Consider the following 20,762-nt stretch of genomic DNA (forward strand, 5'->3'; position numbering starts at 1 on the left):
ACCAACTTGTCACGACCCAAAATTCTACCAAAGGGGTCGTGATGGTACCTAATCTCTAAGACTAGGTAAGCCTATCACTTAACAATATTAAATCAGTAAAATAAGATATAATAAGGCAGAGTTTAATATAAAAATAGAAATAGAGTCAATACAAGCCAAAGTGGCAATACTTAATACATCTCCCCAGAAATAGGTAGTATAGAATCATGAGCTCTAACTGAATACATACAGAATAATTAAAATACAATACTGTTCAAATGTAAAATCAATTGTATCAACATATAGGATTAGACTCCAAGGGACTGCGACATCATCCAACTCTATCTTGAATCCTCACGAATGATGCAAGCTCTCACTCTCAAGATCTGCTGCCTCTAACACCAGGATCTACACAAAAATATGCAGAAGTGTAGTATGAGTACACCACATTCGGTACCCAGTAAGTATCAATACTAAACTCGGTGAGGTAATGACGATGTTCGAGCCATATGATACTCACTAGTCAATAACCTGTGCAATATATCAATAACTGGCAACAAAATATGTAAGGGAAAACAATATCAACCATCTCGTAGAACATGTGATAACAACTCAATGTAGAAAAAACCCATCTTTGTCAACAAATAATCAAATAGAAGTGAAGTCATAGGATAGCATGTCAAATTCCACTAGCAACTCATTAAAAAAAATACGATACAAAATTTTAAGAAAATATGTATGTGATCAAAATATTAGCCCCATTGTAACACATAAACAACATCAAGAAAAATACCCCCAAATCATCACAGAACATCATCAACAATGCCACCCTAATTTCGCTGCATGTTCGCATAATAATAAAATTCCCTCCCTATTTCGCCATATACGCATATCACCACCCTTATTTTGCCACGTGGGCAACCCAAAAAAATGCCACCCTTATTTCGCCCCACGTGCACAACAATAATTACAATCGCACGATAAAGACCTCATGCTGACACCTTCAATCAATCCGCTCAATATGTCCACATGTGCCACAATATCACAAAACAATAATACCAAAGTTTCATCAAAGATATAAGCTCACAACTTGTCCACGAAGTGCACGAGGACATGACAATAACATAATAATACGGATGTGTGTTCAACACATAAAGCATGACTATGGCTAAGTCAAATAGAAAACATAATCATGTAGTCACAAAGTGATTTAAGCATGTTTCATATAAAGTACATCATCAAATTAAGGCATATTAATAGTCTAAGGTCTAAGCCACACATGGCATCTGCGTACGCACTCGTCACCTCGTTTACACGTCGCTTCTCACATAACACGAATAAATAATTAAGGTCAAATCCTAAGGGGTATTCCCCTACATAAGGTTATACAAGATAATTACCTCAAACAAGCCAAATCAATACTCTACAAAGTCGTTGCCTCTCGACTCGGCCCTCGAACGGGTCAATGCTAGCAAAAAACAACTCAATAACATCAAACATGACTATAGAAATCGATTCCAATTAATAAAGCTCTGATCTTTATAAAATATCAAAAAGTCAACCCGGGATTTTCTCTCGGATCCGACAAAAGTCTCAAATCCTAAACACCCATTCAAATACGAGTCCAACCATACAAGTTTCATCCAAGTTCGACTCCGAATCGGGGTACAAATCTCTATTTTTTCATTTTAGAAATTTTTTGCCAAAACTCTTAAGTTTTCTCACTTTGATTCACCAATAAAAAGCCAAATTCAAGGATGGAATCATGAATAATAATTAAATCCGATTCAAGAACACTTACCCCAATCCAAGTAGTGAAAATTGCCTAACAAATCGCCTCAATCCGATCTCCCAATCTCAAACTATGATAAAATGAGCTCAAAGTCCAAACATAAGAACTTAAAATATTTGCCCAGCGATACCCTTCGCTATTGCGAGAACTGCTTCGCGATTGCGAAGAACAAAACCTTAGTTGCCACCGGATGACACTAGGCGAATGTGGCCCCTGGATCACGACCGCACTTCACCAGCACCCAGGCCTATGTTAACCCGGTGGCCTTCCGTGAACCCGAAGGCTAAACCACATGCCTTCCCCAGCCTAACACAAAGATACGCGAACGCGATCCCCTATCGCGAACAGGAAGCTTCAGCTCCCCAATAGCCCGTGATCGGGACCTCCACTATGCGAATGCAAAGAAGAAAATCACCAGCTACCAAATCACACTCTGTGATTGCGTGGCTACTTCCGCGATTGCGATGTAGGCACCAACACCAGAAAACCAGCAATTCCAAACATGAGAGGAGTGTCCTAAAACCCATCCGAAACACACCCGAGGCCCCGTCCAAATATACTAACAAGTCAACAACAAAACACAGACCTTCTCAAGGCCCCTAATCAGACAAAATAACATCAAAACTATGAATCACACGTCATTTCAAGCCTAATGAACTAATAAACATTCAAACAACTCATACTGAACCACATCGTCAACTTGAAATAACCCGAAATTTTGCACTCAAATCCCAAATTATATAATGAACCTATTCTAACTCCCGGAACAACAATTTGAACACGATAGCCTCAAAGTTAACTCTTTGGTCAAACCTATGAACTTCTAAACCTTCAAATTCTAACTTTTTCCAAAAAGAACCAAATCAACCTAGGAAATTCCAAATCCAAATCCGGACATACGCCTAAGTCCAAAATTACCAAACAAACCTAATGGGACCATCAACAAACCATTCCGGGGTTGTTTCCACAAAAGTCAAATAACATTTAACTATTATAACTTAATCTTCCAATTTGGGAACTAAGTATTCCATTTCAATCCAAAACCTTCCTGAAACCAAACCAATCATCCCGCAAGTCAGATAACAACAAATACACATATGAGGAGTATCAAATGGGGAAACGAGGCTCAAATACATAAAACGAATGACCGAGTCATTACAATAGGGGATACTATTGCTGAACAAAATGAGACAATAACTACACTTAGGATGGGAAATCAATTGATTACAACCATGAAGTAATCCTAGGCCTCGTAATAGAAGAATATACCCCATGACCCCATTGTAAATCAATAAAACCCTATAGATGATCTTGATGTAAATCTAGATAGGGTGAGAAAGGATATGAGGTGACAAGGAGACAAAGCAGAAGATGATGATATTAGTAGTGTAAAACTGAAGATGCCAGCTTTCAAGGTCACAAGAGATCCAGACTTATACCTTGATTGGGAGCGGAAAATTGAGACCATCTTTGATCGTCACAACTATTCTGAAAGTAAGAAGGTTAAGCTTGTTGTTGTTAAATTTTTTGATTATGCTGCTATTTGGTGGAAAAAGCTTACAAGGGACAGATAACAAGATGGAGAATAACTTATTGCTACTTGGACTGAGATGAAAAGAGTCATGAAAAAGAGGTTTGTGCCTTCCCACTTTCAAAGAGGCCTGAAACTACGTCTTCAGACCTTGAAGCAAGAAACCATGATTGTTGATGAATATTTTAAAGCTATGGATATGGCTATGATCCAAGCTAATTGTATGGAAGAAGAAGATGCCACTATTGCTAGATTTCTTAATGGTTTGAATAGAGAAGTAACTAATGTAGTAGAGATACAACAATATATAACTATAGATGAGTTAGTATATTTGGATGTAAAAATAGAAAAGCAAAGTAAAAAAAGGCAACAAGCTAGCTTATGGAGAAAACAGACAAACATCAACTCCAAGAAACCATGGCCAAAACAAGAAGTTATTTCTAGACCTCAAGAAGATAAGGAGAAAGTTAAAATTGATGAGAAAGAGGGAGGTAAAACTTTCAAATCTTAATCTTCTAAACCTTCTATTTCCATTCAATGTCACAAATGTCATGCAAGAGGTCATATGATGCATGAATTTCCAAATAGAAGAAATATTCTTTTGAGAGTGAAAAAAGTGAGGAAGAGAAAGAAGAGGGAAGAGTGAGTGAAGATGACGTAGAACTGACAATGATGGTTTGGTTGGGGGTACTTAGGAGGATTATAGATGGAGAATATGAGGCTGAAAAAGGTGAGGAAGAAGAAGAAGACGAAGGTGTGAGTGAAGATAATGTAGAACTACCTTTTCATGATAGTTTGGTTGGGGTAGTTAGGTGTCACGCCCCGACCTTGGGGAGCGCGACTGATGCTCAACCGAGATATTCCAGTCAAGCAAGCCTACTCGATGCCTTCTACCCGAACTTACCCATGAATAAAGTGAAGATGTATATAATTAGTTAGACAATGAGAGGATTTTATGTACAACACCGATTTCATTGCCATTAGTTACTTCATTCATGATTTCCAAAATATATTATACATTCATAGATTAGAAGTGGAAACATGTGTTACAAGTACAACATTTCTAGTTTAACTTACCCAAATAAAAATACAATCCACACCATGTCTACAGAGCTTCTAATTGATACAAAAGAGTGATATGATAGTACCGGCGACAAGGCCCCCGCTATACCTCAAAACACTATACACATGAAGTAAAATACACAAGACCCTGATATGAAGTGTGGCTCACCAAGTTAGCTGAGAAGAGGGTAGACCGCTATCACTGATCGATGCCACCTGTTGTAGAACCACTCGCATCCATTAAAGATGCAGCGTCCCCAACAAAAGGGACATTAATACACATGGAATAGTACTAGTATGTAAGACTGAACACCCTCTCAAGAAATGGAGTAAGAGTACAAAGGAGAGGAACATAAAATCAATGAGAAAAACCAAATAATAATACAATACTAAGTCAAGAGTAGGGGTAAATCTTCAAGTAAATTCAATGTTTTAGGTTGGGAGATTTTTAGTACCGATAAACCACCGTGCTTATAGCATGGAATCTGATCTCTGTCTGATCGACTAATCTGTCTCACCCCAAAGTATGAGGCTCGACATCTAACACAACACCACCATGTGCGCGGCATGGCGTCGGATCTCTGCCCGATCGGCTAAGCCGTCTCACCACAATGCCGTGTGGGTCGACACCATCTTTCGCTAGCAATCATCTCATCCCAATTATAGGGAATAATCTCAACACATCAATCTCGTCCCAATTAAGCGGAAACAATCTCAACACATCAGCACATGGACTTACCCCTCAATCACACCTACACCGGCATGTGTAGTTTCAGGGCTAGGTTAGTTCAACCTACCCTTCCTCGATGACTAAACGATACTCCCAAGACATTTATTATATAAAGGAGTTAGAACTCAATTCGTAATCTTTCACATTTCCTTTCATTTCATTGGCACTATTGGCCACAAGTGAAATTTTCATTCTTGGCACGATGACCGCATTTTATATCTCATACTCACTTCTTTAACTTTTAAGTACCATCATAGGTTATCAACAATAAGAGCAATTGAAATCAAGACTTTAAATATGTATATGAGCAATAAGAGTCTTAAACACATTGAGTTTTCCTTCCAAAAATAAGGCATAATAAATTTGCAATTGAAATATGATGTAAGGCCCCGTAAAAGTTTGCCATTCTGCTGGCCACATATCTGTTCTGCTACCACAGAATTGCACCACATAATTGACATCGGGGGATTATTTTTGGAAATTTTCTTATCCGACCCTATTTTGGTATAAGTCTTAAGGAGTCATTTTATAAGATATAACTTGATGTTTTAGAGTGAGGGTATCAATTTAGAGAGAGAGGGAGAAGCTCTATCAAATTATATTCCCCAATTCTTGCTCAAACCTTGGGAATTGAAGCGGAAAACTCACAAGACCTTCTACTTACAAGGTAAGACTTCATCCCTAGCTTTAATGTAATGTTTAATAATGAGTTTAAGTAGTATCCGCGGTTCGATATCATTCTGACTCGAATAGCTAATACGGTATCCTGAGCAATTGCAATGTTATCGTGGTGGGGATTGCGGGATGGTGACCGAAAGTCATAAGCCCTCAATCTCGAATTTGGGAGTATGTGAAGACTAGGAAATATGATTTTGGTGGGTTTGAAGTAAATGGTTGGTCATGCATGTGACTAATGATGGTTGATGGGTGTTGTAGGGATATTGTGTATTGGTTGGCTACTTGAAAATTCTTGGTGAGGGTAGAGGAATTTCTATTATGGGACCTTGTAATCGATTTCGCATATTAGATGTTTGATGAAATGTCAGAAAGGGCTAAATCTAAGAACACCTTCCTACCTATGGTTAAATTTGGTTATGTTTCTATAGATTGAGGTTGCTAGGAGTGTGGGTTGTTGTAGTAATCTAAGGAAAGCTCAATCAAGGTATGTTGGCTAAACTCCCTCCGTAGAATCGGATTCCATGATCTCACTGTGAACTCTAAGCACGGTTGCCCAAAGTACCAATTCTTATCATGTTAGATCGCCTCAAACACATGATTTATCATATGCCAATATGCTCAAGCCTTGTTTCAATTTCTATCCTTATTCTCTCCTACAAAGATACCTCAAATGTGGTTGATTTAACGAATGTCTATGAATCCAATTTATGTTTCAAATGAAATGGGTATAATTTCCGTGTAATGTTTCCAATGTATTATAAGCTCTTACGTTCACATGAGTAGAAGCTATGGTGTTCCTAAATATTTTAAATGTTCTTAATGTTCTATGATCACCCATGGCAAGTAGACTAAAGTGATAGTATGACCATGAAATATGGCCACTTGCGAAAATGAGAATTAGGAGGCATTGTATGTTCCAATGGTTACAATCATAGTATGTATGCTTCTAAAATAATTAATGCAAACGACCTTGATGTTAAGTCTCCAAGAATTATGAACTTAGCTAATGACCTTAAGATGACAAGCGAATACATAACAAAATGAAAGAGAGATGTCCTATGCTAAACGATGATGAACCTTATGGAATAACCAGTGTTTCTCCATGATGAGCATGAACATGAAGTATTCCAATGATCCGGGAACTTACGACCTTAAATGTAATGTTACTCATGTCGCTTTGAGCTTACATATAGTCATGTGCATAATATTGTGTTATGAGCCCTATGGACGGTTTGTGAAATGCATAAGTGCATAGTATAGATGAGCGTTATGGACGGTCTATGAAACACATAGGTGCTTGGGATAGATGAACCTATGGACGGTCTATGAAACACATAGGTGTATAGTATGGATGAATCCTATGGACGGTCTATGAAATGCATAGGTGTATAGTATGGATGAACCCTATGGACGGCCTGTGAAACACATAGGTGCATAGTAATAAAGGGTTGTGGACGGTCTGGTGAGACGCATAGCTAACACGAACAATAGGTACCATTTTCATTGTCCTTTGATTGTACGTAGTGTCCATTTATATTATTCTAGTTGTATCCCATATCATGGCTCCGGTGGCTCATTTGCGTACAATAATATGGTTTGTTTCATAGCTTCTTGATGTGTCTCACTTAACTCTTTTTGGATTACCTTACCTTTTTTACATTGTTTTGTCTGCTCTACATACTAGTACTATTCCACATGTACTAACATCCCTTTTGTCGGGGACGCTGCATCTTTAATGGATGCAGGTGATTCCACAGCAGGCGACATCAATCAGTGATAGCAGTACACCCTCTTCTTAGCTGACTTGGTGAGCCCCACTTCATATCGGGGTCTTGTGTCTCTTGTTCCTTATGTATAGTGTTTTGAGGTATAGCTGGAGCCTTATCGCCGGCACTATCATATCAACTAGAGGCTCCATACACATATTGTGGGTTATATCTTGATTTTGGAAAGTCAAACTAGAAATGTTGTATATGTATCACATGTTTCCACTTCTAAACTACGAACGTGTAATGTATTTTGTGAATTATAAGTGAAGTAACTAATGGTAATGAAATTGGTGTTGTTCATGAAATCCCCTCATTGTCTAACGATTAGTATACTTCTTCACTTTATTCATGGGCAAGGTCGAGAAGAAGGCATCATTTAGGCTCGCTTGACTAGGATATCTCGGTTGAGCGCCGGTCGCTCTCCCCAAGGTTGGTGCGTGACACATGAATTGAAGTCATAGCATTTTGATACATTAGTCATACTTGAATACATTTCCGAAGGAGAGCATAATGTGATGGGGCAATTGGAACACATTTTGAGTATATAACTTTCGACACAATGATTATTTGGAATAACTGAATTTAGTAGGAATGGTTCGAAACATGAGAAAATAAGAACTTGGGCCAATCATATTTGAAACTTACGAGAACTTCATAAAATTCAATTCTATGAGAGAAGTTTAGCCAACATACCTCTCTTGAGATTTCTTTTGGTTACTACAACGTTCTGAAACTTCTACCGACTTCAATTTATTAAAGATATGAAAAAATTGAACCATAATTAGGAAATGATTCATGGGTTCAGTTCATCTAGGCATTTCATCAAGCACTTGGTGTGCAAGTTTGACTATGATGGGAATCCTTCATATCACGACTAATTCCCAAGTCCATATATCACCCACATCAGTTCAACAACTCCCCTACCACCATTATTAGTACATGCATGCACAATGACTAACTTCCAACCCCAGATTCATGCCTCCCATTACCCATATTTAGCCCAATTCCAAAGTTGAGAGCTAGAGAGTAGAGCCTTACCTCTTAGAAGGAGACCTTGAGAGTTTTCCTTGTTGAATTTCAAGGCTTGAGCAAGTAATGATTAGTAGGATGGTGGAAACTTCTTGTTCCCTCTCTAAAACACTCATTCTCTCTCTAAAATAGCCGTTTAACCCAGCCAAAATAAGCCCCAAAGTCTTTCTTATAAAAATGGGGTCAGGTAAAATTTCTCAAACTTAAGCCTCCGAACCGGGTCTACGATCGTAGACCGGACTGCAAAATAGATATGCGGTCCGCGAAGTGGACCACAAAATTGGTCCCAAAAACTAGGTTAGCTTGGTCAAGTCTGCGGCCATTCCTCAGTCCGTAGAAAAGTTATGCGGTCTCATAACGCGCTGCGGAATCTCCCTCCGGAATTGTCTCATACTTCTTATGCGATAGAAGTGCGGCTCGCGAAATGATTATGCGGTCGCATAACGGACTGCAGAATGACCTCCAAAAATTGGGTTTTCTCCTGTTCCCTCTGCGGCGGATCTGCGGTCCGCGAAGTAGTTTTTCGGCCGCATAATGGACCACATAAATTCCATATTGCAAAAATTATCCCACCAACTCCCCAGATCCTTGCACAACCCAAAAAGTCCGTACCGCGGAAAATTCTCTATACCCTTCTAACACATTAGCGTACCTCGGCACCACGAAACCTCAGATTCTTGGTAAACTTTTACGGGGCCTTACATCCTCCCCTGCTTAGGATCATTTGTCCTTGAATGAGGAATAGAGTCTGTCCAAAACACCCAACATGACTTCTCCCACACACCAGAAATTCCAAATTTGACTAATTCCCCAAATTTTCAAAATTTTCGGCAGAGTCTCCCCTGCATTTGGGCCTATCCACATGTCAGAGAACCCTAGGAACCAATCCTAACAACATATTCATAATCCAACGATGCAACATAGCATAAAAAATAACATCAACCATAAATTCGTAAGCATTATATTACCAAAAGGAGCATCTTTAACATAAACTGTACAAGTTGAACATAATTCATAGAAAGTAAGTTCTTAACATTCTTTCAAAACACAACTACTTAGTTATATAAACAGATGAGGGTATTTCTTTTTCATCTCTTCCTCGGCCTCCCAGATGGCTTCTTCAACCTGTTGGTTTCGCCTTAGCACTTTCACGGAGGCAATTTCTTTATTCCTCAACTTTTGGACTTGCCTATCAAGAATGACAAATGGAATCTCCTCATAAGTCAATTCTTCATTAACCTCAATAGCCTCTATCGGAACAATGAGCTTTGGGTATCCAACTACCTTCTTCAACATAGATACATGAAACACCGGGTGCACCAACGCCATCTCTGGTGGTATCTCGAGCCTGTAAGACACTTGACCGATCCTCTGAATGATTCTGTACAGCCCGATATACCTGAGACTCAATTTCCCTTTCTCCCAAAACCGCATTACACCCTTCATGGGGAAAACCTTCAAGAATATCCAATCATCCTCTTTGAACTCCAAATCTCTGCGACGCACATCCTAATAGGATTTCTGGCGACTTTGAACAGTTTTCAACCGTTACTCAGTGATCTTAACCTTCTCCATAGCCTGATGCACAAGGTCTAGCTCTATCAACTCTGCTTCCCCAACTTCGAACCACACAATGGGAGATCTATATCTCCTACCATATAGAGCCTCAAACAATGCCATCTAAATGCTAGCTTGGTAACTGTTATTGTAGGTGGATTCTATGAGTGGCAAATGATCATACCAGCTACCCTTAAAGTCAAGAACACAAGCACACAACATATCCTCGAGCGTCTGAATAGTCCTCTCGGCTTGTCCGTCTGTCCATGGATGGAAGGTTGTACTAAGATTCACTTGAGTACCCAAACCTTGCTGAACTTTCTTCCTAAAGTTAGCTGTGAAATGTGCCCCCCGATCCAAGATGATAAAGACTGGAGTGCCATGCAACCTGACTATTTCCTTGATATACAACTGAGCATACTATTCTTCTGTGTCGGTAGCCTTAACAGGTAAAAAGAGTGCTGATTTCGTGAGTTGGTCCAAAATTACGCAAATCGAGTCAAACTTGCAAGGCGTGCGAGGTAGATCCACCACAAAGTCCATATTGATCATTTCCCATTTCCACATTGGAATTTCTAGATTTTGTGCCAATCCACCGGGCCTTTGATGTTCGGCCTTCACTTGTTGATAATTTGGACATCTTGCCACAAAATCCGCTACATCCCTCTTCATATCATTCCACCAGTAGACCTCCTTGAGGCCATGGTACATCTTTGTAGAGCCTGGGTGTACAGAATACCCGAAACTATGAGCTTCGGTCATGATTCTTTATCGGAGACCATATACATTTGGAACAAATAATCGCCCTTGGTACCTTAGTGTACCATCATCCGTGCCAAGATAAAAAGCTATGGTTTTATGTTTATGAATCCCCTCCTTCAACTGCACCAACAAGAGATGATTGTATTGTTTCTCCTTGACCTCTACTACAAGTGATGATTCAGCCCTATTTTGCACAATCACCCCTCCTTCACTAGAGTCAGCAAGATGAACTCCCAAACTAGCCAACTGGTGAACTTTCTTGGCTAGTGGCCTTTGATGTGCCTCTAAGTGAGCCAAACTACCCATGGATATTCGGCTAAGAGGATCCGCCACAATATTAGCCTTCCCCGGATGATATAGAATATCGATGTTGTAGTCCTTGAGTGACTCAAGCCATCTTCTATGCCTCAGATTCAATTCCTTTTGCTTGAAAATATATTGAAGGTTCTTATGGTCCGTGAATATATCCACACGGAACCCATACAAATAGTGACGCCAAATCTTCAATGCAAATACCACTGCCGCCAACTCTAAATCATGTGTTAGATAATTCTTCTCATGATTCTTGAGTTGCCTAGAAGCATAAGCGATCACCTTGCCGTGTTGCATCAATACACACCCAAGTCCAATCCTTGAAGCATCATAATATACCACAAACCCATCCGTCCCTTCCGGTAAGGTCAACACCGGTGCCATAGTCAATCTTGACTTCAACTCTCGGAAGCTCTTTTCACAAGAATCTAACCATTGAAACTTAATTGTCTTCTGTGTCAACCTAGTCAATGGAGAGGAAAGAGTAGATAACCCCTCTATAAACCTCCTGTAATACCCAACTAAGCCCAAGAAACTGCAAATCTCTGTTGGAGTTGTAGGTCTAGGCCAATTATTCATACCTGCGATCTTCTGAGGATCAACCTCGATCCCTTCACTAGAGACAATGTGACCCAAGAAAGTGACATATTCAAGCCAAAATTCACACTTACAAAAATTTTGCATACAATTTGTGCTGCCATAGAGTCTGCAGAACTACCCTGAGATGATCAGCGTGGTCCTCTCTACTTCGCGAATACACAAAACGAACACTATCACAAAAGAGTCGAGGAAAGGCTTGAAGACTCGATTCATAAGATCCATGAAAGCTGCTGGGGCATTCTTTAGCCTGAAAGACATCACCAAAAATTCAAAGTGCCCATACCGGGTCCTGAAAGCTATTTTCGAAATGTCCTGCTCCCTGATCTTCAATTGGTGATACCCCGATCTTAGGTCAATCTTGGAGAAATATTTAGCACCCTTCAATTGATCAAACAAGTCATCTATCCTTGGCAGTGGGTACTTATTCTTGATCGTGACCTTATTGAACTGCCGATAGTCAATACACATTCTCAATGACCCATCTTTCTTCCTTATAAAGAGAACCGGTGCGCCACAAGGTGACACACTCGACTAGATGAAACCCTTCTCTAGCAAATCCTTCAACTACTCCTTTAGTTCCTTCAATTCTACCGGCGCCATTCTGTAGGGTGGAATGGATATAGGCTGTGTGCGTGGCATCACATCGATCCCAAAATCAATCTCCCTATCTGGTGGGATCCTAGGTAGCTCATCAGGAAAGACCTCCGGAAATTCATTCATAACTGGCACGGACTCAATTGTAGGTGCCTCAGCATCGGTGTCCGTGACTCAGACCAAATGGTAAATACACCCCTTGTTTATCATCTTTGCAACCTTAAGGTAAGAAATAAACCTGTCATTCAGCACGACATCATCCCCCTGCCACTCAATGACCGACTCGTCTGGAAACTCAAACGTGACAGTTTTGGTTCGGCAATCAAGCTTGGCAAAACATGAATAAAGCCAGTCCATCCCAATTATCACATCAAAATTAACCATCCCCAATTCAACGAGATCGTCCATGGTGTCTTGGCAACGCACAGTGACAACGCAATCCCTATAAACCCATGCAGCCACAATAGGCTCACCAATTAGAGTAGATATAAAGAATGGCTCATGAAGCTGTTCCAGTTCTATCCCGAATTCCAGAGCAACATAAGGAGTGGCATATGACAAAGTGGAACCGGTATCTATGAGAGCATAAACATCATGAGATTGGACAACCAATATACCTGTGACTACATCTGGAGAAGCCTCTAAACTCAGGCAACCCCTAATAGCATAGAATGAGCTGGGTTCTCCCAAACTCTGTGCACCACCCCTAGATGCACCACGCCCTGCGGGTGCTGGAGTGCCTCGAGCTGAAGGAGGTGTTGCGGATGTAGTAGCTGCAAAACTGGCTAGCTGTGCCATACTCCTTCCCATATTCTAGAGGGACTAACGGCAATCCTTTTGATTGAGACCTCTAATACCGCACCCATAGCATATGGGTAGGTCCATGTAGCAGGCCCCTAAATGCATCTTCCCACACCTAGGGCATGAGGGCTTCCGCTGCTGCTGGAATCTCCCACCAAACTGACCCTGCTGGTAGGATCCCCTATTGCCCTGACTGGGCCTAAAACGGCTCCACTGCTGCTGACCGAGCCTTAATGGCGGTGCACTGACTGAAGACTGAGCAAACGTTTGGGATGGACCGGATGACCCTCCCCTAAATACTGATCTTCCACTACTACCACTGGAAGAACCACCAAAGTTGCCTACGGACCAGCCCTTTTTGTTTCTCTCTCTCTCTCTCTCTCTCTCTCTCTCTCTCTCTCTCTCCATTTTGGTCAATTTGGGTCTCTGTGGCTTGAGAAAATGCCACCATCTTCCCATAGTTCATATCAGAATTCAAGACAGCTGTAGCGACCTCATTAATAACCAAGGGGCTGAGGCCTTGCACAAACCGGCGCACCCTAGCCTCCATAGTGGGCAATATGTAAATAGCATACTTGGACATGTGTGTGAACTTCATATGGTAATCCCACACACTCATGCTACCTTTTTTCAGGATCTCAAACTCAGCGGCACGAGCTTCCCTAGTCTCGGCAGGGAAGAAATGATCAATAAAGGCGTCGGTAAACTCACTTCACTTTGTCGACGGGCTCTCCTCCTCGCGGGACTCCTCCCACAGTTCAAACCAAGAGTATGCCACCTCTTTCAGGCGATAGGAGGCCAACTCCACTGCTTCCATCTCAGTGGAATGCATAAATCAGAGAGTCTTGTGCATCTCATCAATAAAGTTCTAGGGGTCCTCCTTGAATGCAAGAAAAGAGGGGCTGCCCATAATACTACTTACTTCAAAGAAGTTTTGATTAATTCTGAGTTACTAACTTCTTCTTTGACAAGTAATATTTCTTCTCTTTTCCAGGATTTTGATGATGTCTTCCCTGAGGTTATTCCTAATGGTCTAAGGATTTTGATGTTTCTTCTACTACCTTGGCGCGACATTGAGCACCAAATTGACTTTGTGCTTGGAGCACAAATTCCAAATAGACTTTCTTATAGGAGTAATCCTGAAGAGACAAAGAAATTGCAAAGGCAAGTTAAGGAGCTACTTGATTTTTTAACCCTTAACTTGTTTATAGCTTAAGGTAGTAAGATAATATTCTTTCTTGCGATATCTTTGATTTCTTTTGATATTCTTCGACGACGTCTAATTTTTTCCACTAGTTGTTATCGTAAGTTATTCAAACTAGAAGTCAATATTCGAATCTAGTTCTTGATTCGCTTATCTCTAGTGAAGGCGATTGCTTTCATAACCAACATTTTGTCACTAGGATCTTGTCAAGCCCTATATTAACATCATCTCGGGATTCTTAGATCTTTCCTTGAATTCCACATATCTAGTGTATTTTCTTGCTTTCTCAAGTTCAATTTTATTCTTTTACTGCTTCCGTATTTCTCTACTGGACTTTTGTGTTATCATATTTGAACTGGACTTTATGCGCGTGCTGGACAAGCTCGTATCGCGTCTTGTGTTTTGATTATGTAGTATGCTATACATATGTATATATGAGGTATCCTATGAATGGGTTATTGAACTTGAACCTGAACTATTGATTTTGAACATGATTTTTCTAAAATACTCTTGCTAAATGAATAATAAATGTGAACGAATTGGCTAACACGCCATGACTTATGAAAAGACTTAGATGATGAACACCGAACTTGTGTGGACCAATATTAACATATATTGGGAATGTATTGGCATGGATTTGGTTCGTTCCACAATTAAGCAATATGAAAGACCCTTCACTACACTCATAACTCGAGACTATATGTCAAATCAAGATAGAAATCAAGCATCCGATAGTCCTTTTTACATCTCAACCAAACTTTTCTCGTTACATTCAATCCATCTGAACATATCCCGCGGTCACATCATACTCATCATATAACCATCCAGCCACTCATCGAGTCCCAAATTTCACTCATAGGGATGCTACCGGACACATAAGTCCCAAAAGCACGTGCTCACACAACCGAAATCCCCGTGCTCAAGCAATGGTCAAAACCTGGCGTCAAGTCCTCCAGACTAGCCCATCATCAACACACAGAAATCACGTCTCACACCTCATCCATGGAATCATAAGCCGGCTATGCACAATCGATACCGAGCACTCACATGCGCATACGAATGCGTGGAAGGAATTCAAAGAGTTACAGTTCAAGCTGAATCCATGTCGCACGATAAGGAAAAAAAGATGGAAAATTTATCCTAAAAGCCCTGTAGCCTCTCGAAGATAGGTATGGACGTCATCATACCGATCCGCAAGACTTTACTAGACACTTGCTCATGACTTATAGAACCTATGAATCTAGAGCTCTGATACCAACTTGTCACGACCCAAAATCCAACTAGTTGTGATGGCACCTAACCCAACCCGTCAAGTAAGCTAATTAACAACTATCCAATTTAATGAGTTTATTAAGAAAAGAGTCGGGCCAGGTAAGAAGATGAAGCAACATCTTTTTGTGGTACCGTTTTCGATGTTTTTGCCATTTTTGTGTAAGTTTAAAGAAAAGGAAGATAATAGGCCTTGACGTTTGAGAAAGAATTAACAGCAAAACCTGAAGATTTGTAAAAGGGAAGAACTTAAGAGATGTAAAAGCTTTGGAGATTAGAAGGAAGTGAAGTAAAGTTTGAATCAATGAAGAACGGGTCTATTTATTGGATTCACAGCTATGGTTCAAAGGCACTAGTGGCCGACCACCAACTGACACTCATTAATGATTTGGGAAACTGTACCGACGGGGCGTTTCAGTCACTTCCGTGGCTTAGGTCACGAGGATGACGTCATGATAGGTCGAGGTAGAAAATTGAAGACTCAGTTCGTTTCTTGTCATTGCACTCCAACAAATGAGGGGACTATCTGTATACGATTAAAATCGTGCCCACCCAATTTTTCTATCTGATCGGGACCGGGGAGCTGCATTGAAGGTCGGCCCCGTAGTGGATCAGACCAAGGTACGAGGACAAGGTACCAAGTTCCGTATTCAAGGTACCTGTCGAGATCGAGGACAATAGCAATCGAGACCGAATGAGATAAGCATCGAGCATGATCGAAGATAACATAATAACGGAAAGGCAAAATATCCGTGACTGGTCGAAGATCATGGCGGAAATCTCGGAACGGGTCAAATTAAGAATAGTTAATTAGCTAATCATGGGATTTTCTTTTGTAATTAGAGTTATACCATAAGTAGAATTCCTCTACTATATAAAGGGGAGTATTAACCATTTGTAAGATAGAACCTCATTTTCATATTTATCAATTGGTATTAAGTAAAATCACGTATCCTTAGAACCCCATTATAAGTTTAATTGTTATCCAATTTTAAGGGTAAACAGACACATTACAGATTCTATGTGTAACGACCCAGCCGATCGTTTTGAGTATTTTAGTTGTGATCCCCCATTTATTGCCTCCTCTATGTTATATTGTGATTGTGTGACTTGCCGGGGTGCTTGGTTTTGGTTTTGCTTGAGATTCCAGAGTGGAAATGGGAGCAGGTTACTATGGATTTTGTTGTTGGGCTCCCACGGACTCAGAGGAAGTTCGATGCAGTATGGGTGATTGTGGATATGTTGAGCAAGTCGGCACATTTCATTCCAGTGGTGACTACTTATTCTTCAGAGCAGCTGGATCAGGTCTATATTTGCAAGATCATCAGACTTTATGGTGTACCAGTATCCATCATCTCTGACCGGGGTATGTAGTTTACATCGCGATTTTGGAGGGCCATATAGCGTATGTCACACCTCTTTTTTTCCCACGCAACCCTATTACGAGGTTAAGTTAGAAGAGTTTATCCAATTGAAGTGACGTTTTGGAAAGGGATTATTTATTATTTAGAGTCGCCATTTGGAATTGAGCTTTGGTGTTCCAAGTCACCTTTTATTTGAATCCCTCATCAAATGGAAGGTTTGACTCCTAATTTATGGTCTACGAAAATAGAATACAGAGTAAGGAATTTTGTTGACCGAGGGAAAGGTGTAAGGCATCCCTCGAGTCCCGTAGTTCTAACACGGTCGCTTCTATTGACTAATGTCTGGCTTAAATCAATTCTTGACTATTCTTTTATTTTATTGATTATGATTTGCCTATTATCACTTAATTAATTATTATATTTTATTAATTGTGTTCACCAAGATGCGGTATGCACACAAGGTATTCTTCTTTGAAGTTGGATATTAAACCAAGGTACGAAAATGTACACATGGTTAAAACATAATTATTTTAAATTTTAAAGGAATCAAGATGCGAGAATGCACACATGATCCTCCAATTTTAATCTTAAAAGGCCTAAACTCCGGTTACTATCATAACAACTTAATTACTCAAATGCTATTCTTGACTATATCCAAATATCCACACAGAAACCCATTTATTTAGCAAATTTGGGTCTTGACCCGAGCCACTGTAACATTAATGTGAAAGAGTTCATGCGCCTAATGACATCCTTTGTAACCAAACTGATATTCATTATCTCATCTAAAATTATTTCCTTCTATTCCAATTACTAAATAAGCTATAGAGCAATATTCTATCCCAAACACATTAAATTAAATAGTTCTAATTTATTTTTATGCAAATATCATAACCTAAAATACATAAAACAGAAAACTTCATAAAAATAGATAAATTGGTCACAATGGCTACAAAAGGCATGATTAACACAAAGACATGAAAACGTTAAAGAATTTAAAAGAAAATATTTTTTTTCATAATGTTTATCCATCTAACAAAGTAGTGTAAATACAAATGGTAACATTGAAAAATGGACAAAACTTAGCAGTGGCAGAAATCACTCGGCACATTTTATTTTTTTAATATATTTTTATTTCAGTTTTCCATTTAACCTAAGGCCTACTCTATAAAATGGCTTGTATAAGTTTCATAGTAAATTCAACTTGTGCTTATTTCATTGAGCATCATAAACAGAAACTTAACCAACTATCTAAATCAGTAAACTTCCCTAAGATTCTTATTTAGGTACTACAATAAAATAATACTTTATCTCCTAACAAGAGAAATAAGTAATCCAGAACAATGAATTAATCACTTATAAGAGCAAAATTAAGGCATCTTCATGCTTAGAAACAAACAATAAATATGAAATCAACACTAATTTAAACAATGACAAAAGTGTAATATTGACATAGAATAAAGTAAAGAACAAGGAAAAGAACCTTTATTGACAAAGTGAAAGAAAACAGAATCTTCCGAGCAAACCAAGTTTCAACCAGAAAATTACTAAACCATGACCAAAGAACTCCGAAGGACAACCTCGACTCACCGATGACTGATGAGGAGTAAGGATGATGAAGTGTCTATCGGATTTTCTTCTTTTTCCGTGTTGCGACTGTGTCTTTTTAGCTTTTACTAGCTGCCCGTTTTTTTTTTTTTCAAAACAATTCCTCTCCGGTCTCCTCTTTTTAATGTGAGGAAAATGATCTTATATAACAAAGTTGGTTGGATGGTTGGCATGATCATGTACGTGAGAATAAGGTAGGAAACATTGGTTAGAGTTAGTGATTTTAGGGATAAAGAGCAGTGGAGGGGATCATGGGGTAATAGAGGGAAGAGGACGTGAGGAGTGCTGGTGAAAAGTGGGAGTTTAGCAAAATTGGGAAAGTTAGCTAAATTAAAAATCTGATTTTTGTCTCTTTTGACGTTAACTTCACTTGCCTTTTTTTTTAAAGGATAAACTAAGATAAGAAGATTAACCAACATGTCTTACAATATAGGAAAACCAAATATTTACATGTACTTTAAATGATACTAAGAAAGATTCTATAGCTTACTTATTAAAATTCTAATTAAAAGAAACCATATATATATATATGCAAAATTGGGGAAGTTAGCTAAATTAAAAATCTGATTTTTGTCTCTTTTGACGTTAACTTCACTTGCCTTTTTTTTTTTTTTAAAGGATAAATTAAGATAAGAAGATTAACCAACATGTCTTACAATATAGGAAAACCAAATATTTACATGTACTTTAAATGATACTAAGAAAGATTCTATAGCTTACTTATTAAAATTCTAATTAAAAGAAACCATATATATATATATATATATCTGATTTTGTTTTTAGAAATAAAATTTATACTCTAAGAATGCGACTATTTTTGTAGTTTATTTTTAATAAAACCTATTAAGAGTAAGATAAAAGTTTAAAATATTAAGATTAGACCTAAAAGAAATATTTACACTAAAATAGTATAGAATTTGGGTGTGGTCAAAAATTAGGTGTTCACAGCATACCCTTCTTTGCTTGAAAACATGAAGAGTTTTCAGGCAAAGAAAATGAACAAGTTGAGTGATTTTTTACCTCACTATTATTTAAAAAGGAAAAGAAGAGAAAAGAAGAGGTTGTGACCAAGCCTTGGTTTTAGGCAGCCTACATATCCCGAGTTATAAGGGAATCAGGTCGCGTGTAGTTCAAGTGAAAGAAGAGTGATGGAGTATGCTTAGAGGGAGAGTCGAGTGAAGTTTCATCGAGGTTACGATCCGCAGCTCCTATCATTACATCAAAAGAACAAGAAAATTATATACTCTTGAAATCTAAGAGTTACAAAATTTCTATCTAAATTCCATCTGGAGTCTTGTCTTGATTCTTGCTTGACTTGCTTCCCCCATTGACTTTAGACTGAAACTTGATGTTCTCGATGCAATAGACTAGGAAATATTCTCACATGCCTGTGTTCTTGATCAGATGATGAGAAGATAGATCTTGAAATCCTATGTCTCTGCATGCATTATGTCAAAGCTGGTTCGGCTGGTATTGAGATCAAAAGTTTCACTTTCTCTGGCGAGAGCTGGAATCTTTTTTTTGCACATCCAATCCGTACTTTGCAGAAAAACCTGCAAGCCATCAGAAACAAATTAAACGAACAAAACTTTTCTGCCCCAGTTTGCACTAGGAAATTTTTGTGAGTTATTGAAAATACAATAAACTATCTCTCTATTGCAAAATAAAGAATTGAAAAAGAAATGAGATTTTTTATTTTATTTTATAATAGGGGATGTCGTACCCTATGTTAAAAAATGCAACCAGGGGATGTAGTACCCTGTGTTGACAATAAGATGAGGCTAGGGGCACTCTAGGATACTACAAGGGAATGTCGTACCCTATGTTGGTAAAACGTAATGCAACCAAAGGATGTAGTACCCTTTGTTGGCAATAAGACGAGGCTCGAGGCACTCATAGGACGCTACTAGGGAATGTCGTACCTTATGTTGGCAATAAAATGAGTCTCATGGCGCTCTGAGATGCTACTAGGGAATGTCGTAGCCTATGTTTGCAACAAGAAATGCAACCAGGCGATGTAGTACCCTGTGTTGGCAATAAGGTGAGGCTCTTGGCACTCTGGGATGCAACTAGGGAATGTCGTACCCTATGTTAGCAATAAAATGAGGCTTGTGGCACTCT

The 20,762-nt window shown here is 39.1% G+C and overlaps 1 long non-coding RNA gene across 1 annotated transcript; it reads right to left on the reverse strand.

The window, feature by feature from the left end:
• Positions 1-108: 108 nt before the first annotated feature.
• LOC104093840 (uncharacterized) lies at positions 109-18,949 on the reverse strand. Its single transcript, XR_685726.2, has 2 exons — positions 18,517-18,949; positions 109-387 (listed from the first exon to the last, which is right to left on the reverse strand). It is a non-coding gene; the product is annotated as an uncharacterized lncRNA (long non-coding RNA).
• Between the last annotated feature and the right edge of the window lie 1,813 nt (positions 18,950-20,762).

The sequence above is a fragment of the Nicotiana tomentosiformis genome, chromosome 8 (assembly GCF_000390325.3).
Source record: "Nicotiana tomentosiformis chromosome 8, ASM39032v3, whole genome shotgun sequence".
Classification (NCBI taxonomy): Eukaryota; Viridiplantae; Streptophyta; class Magnoliopsida; order Solanales; family Solanaceae; genus Nicotiana; species Nicotiana tomentosiformis.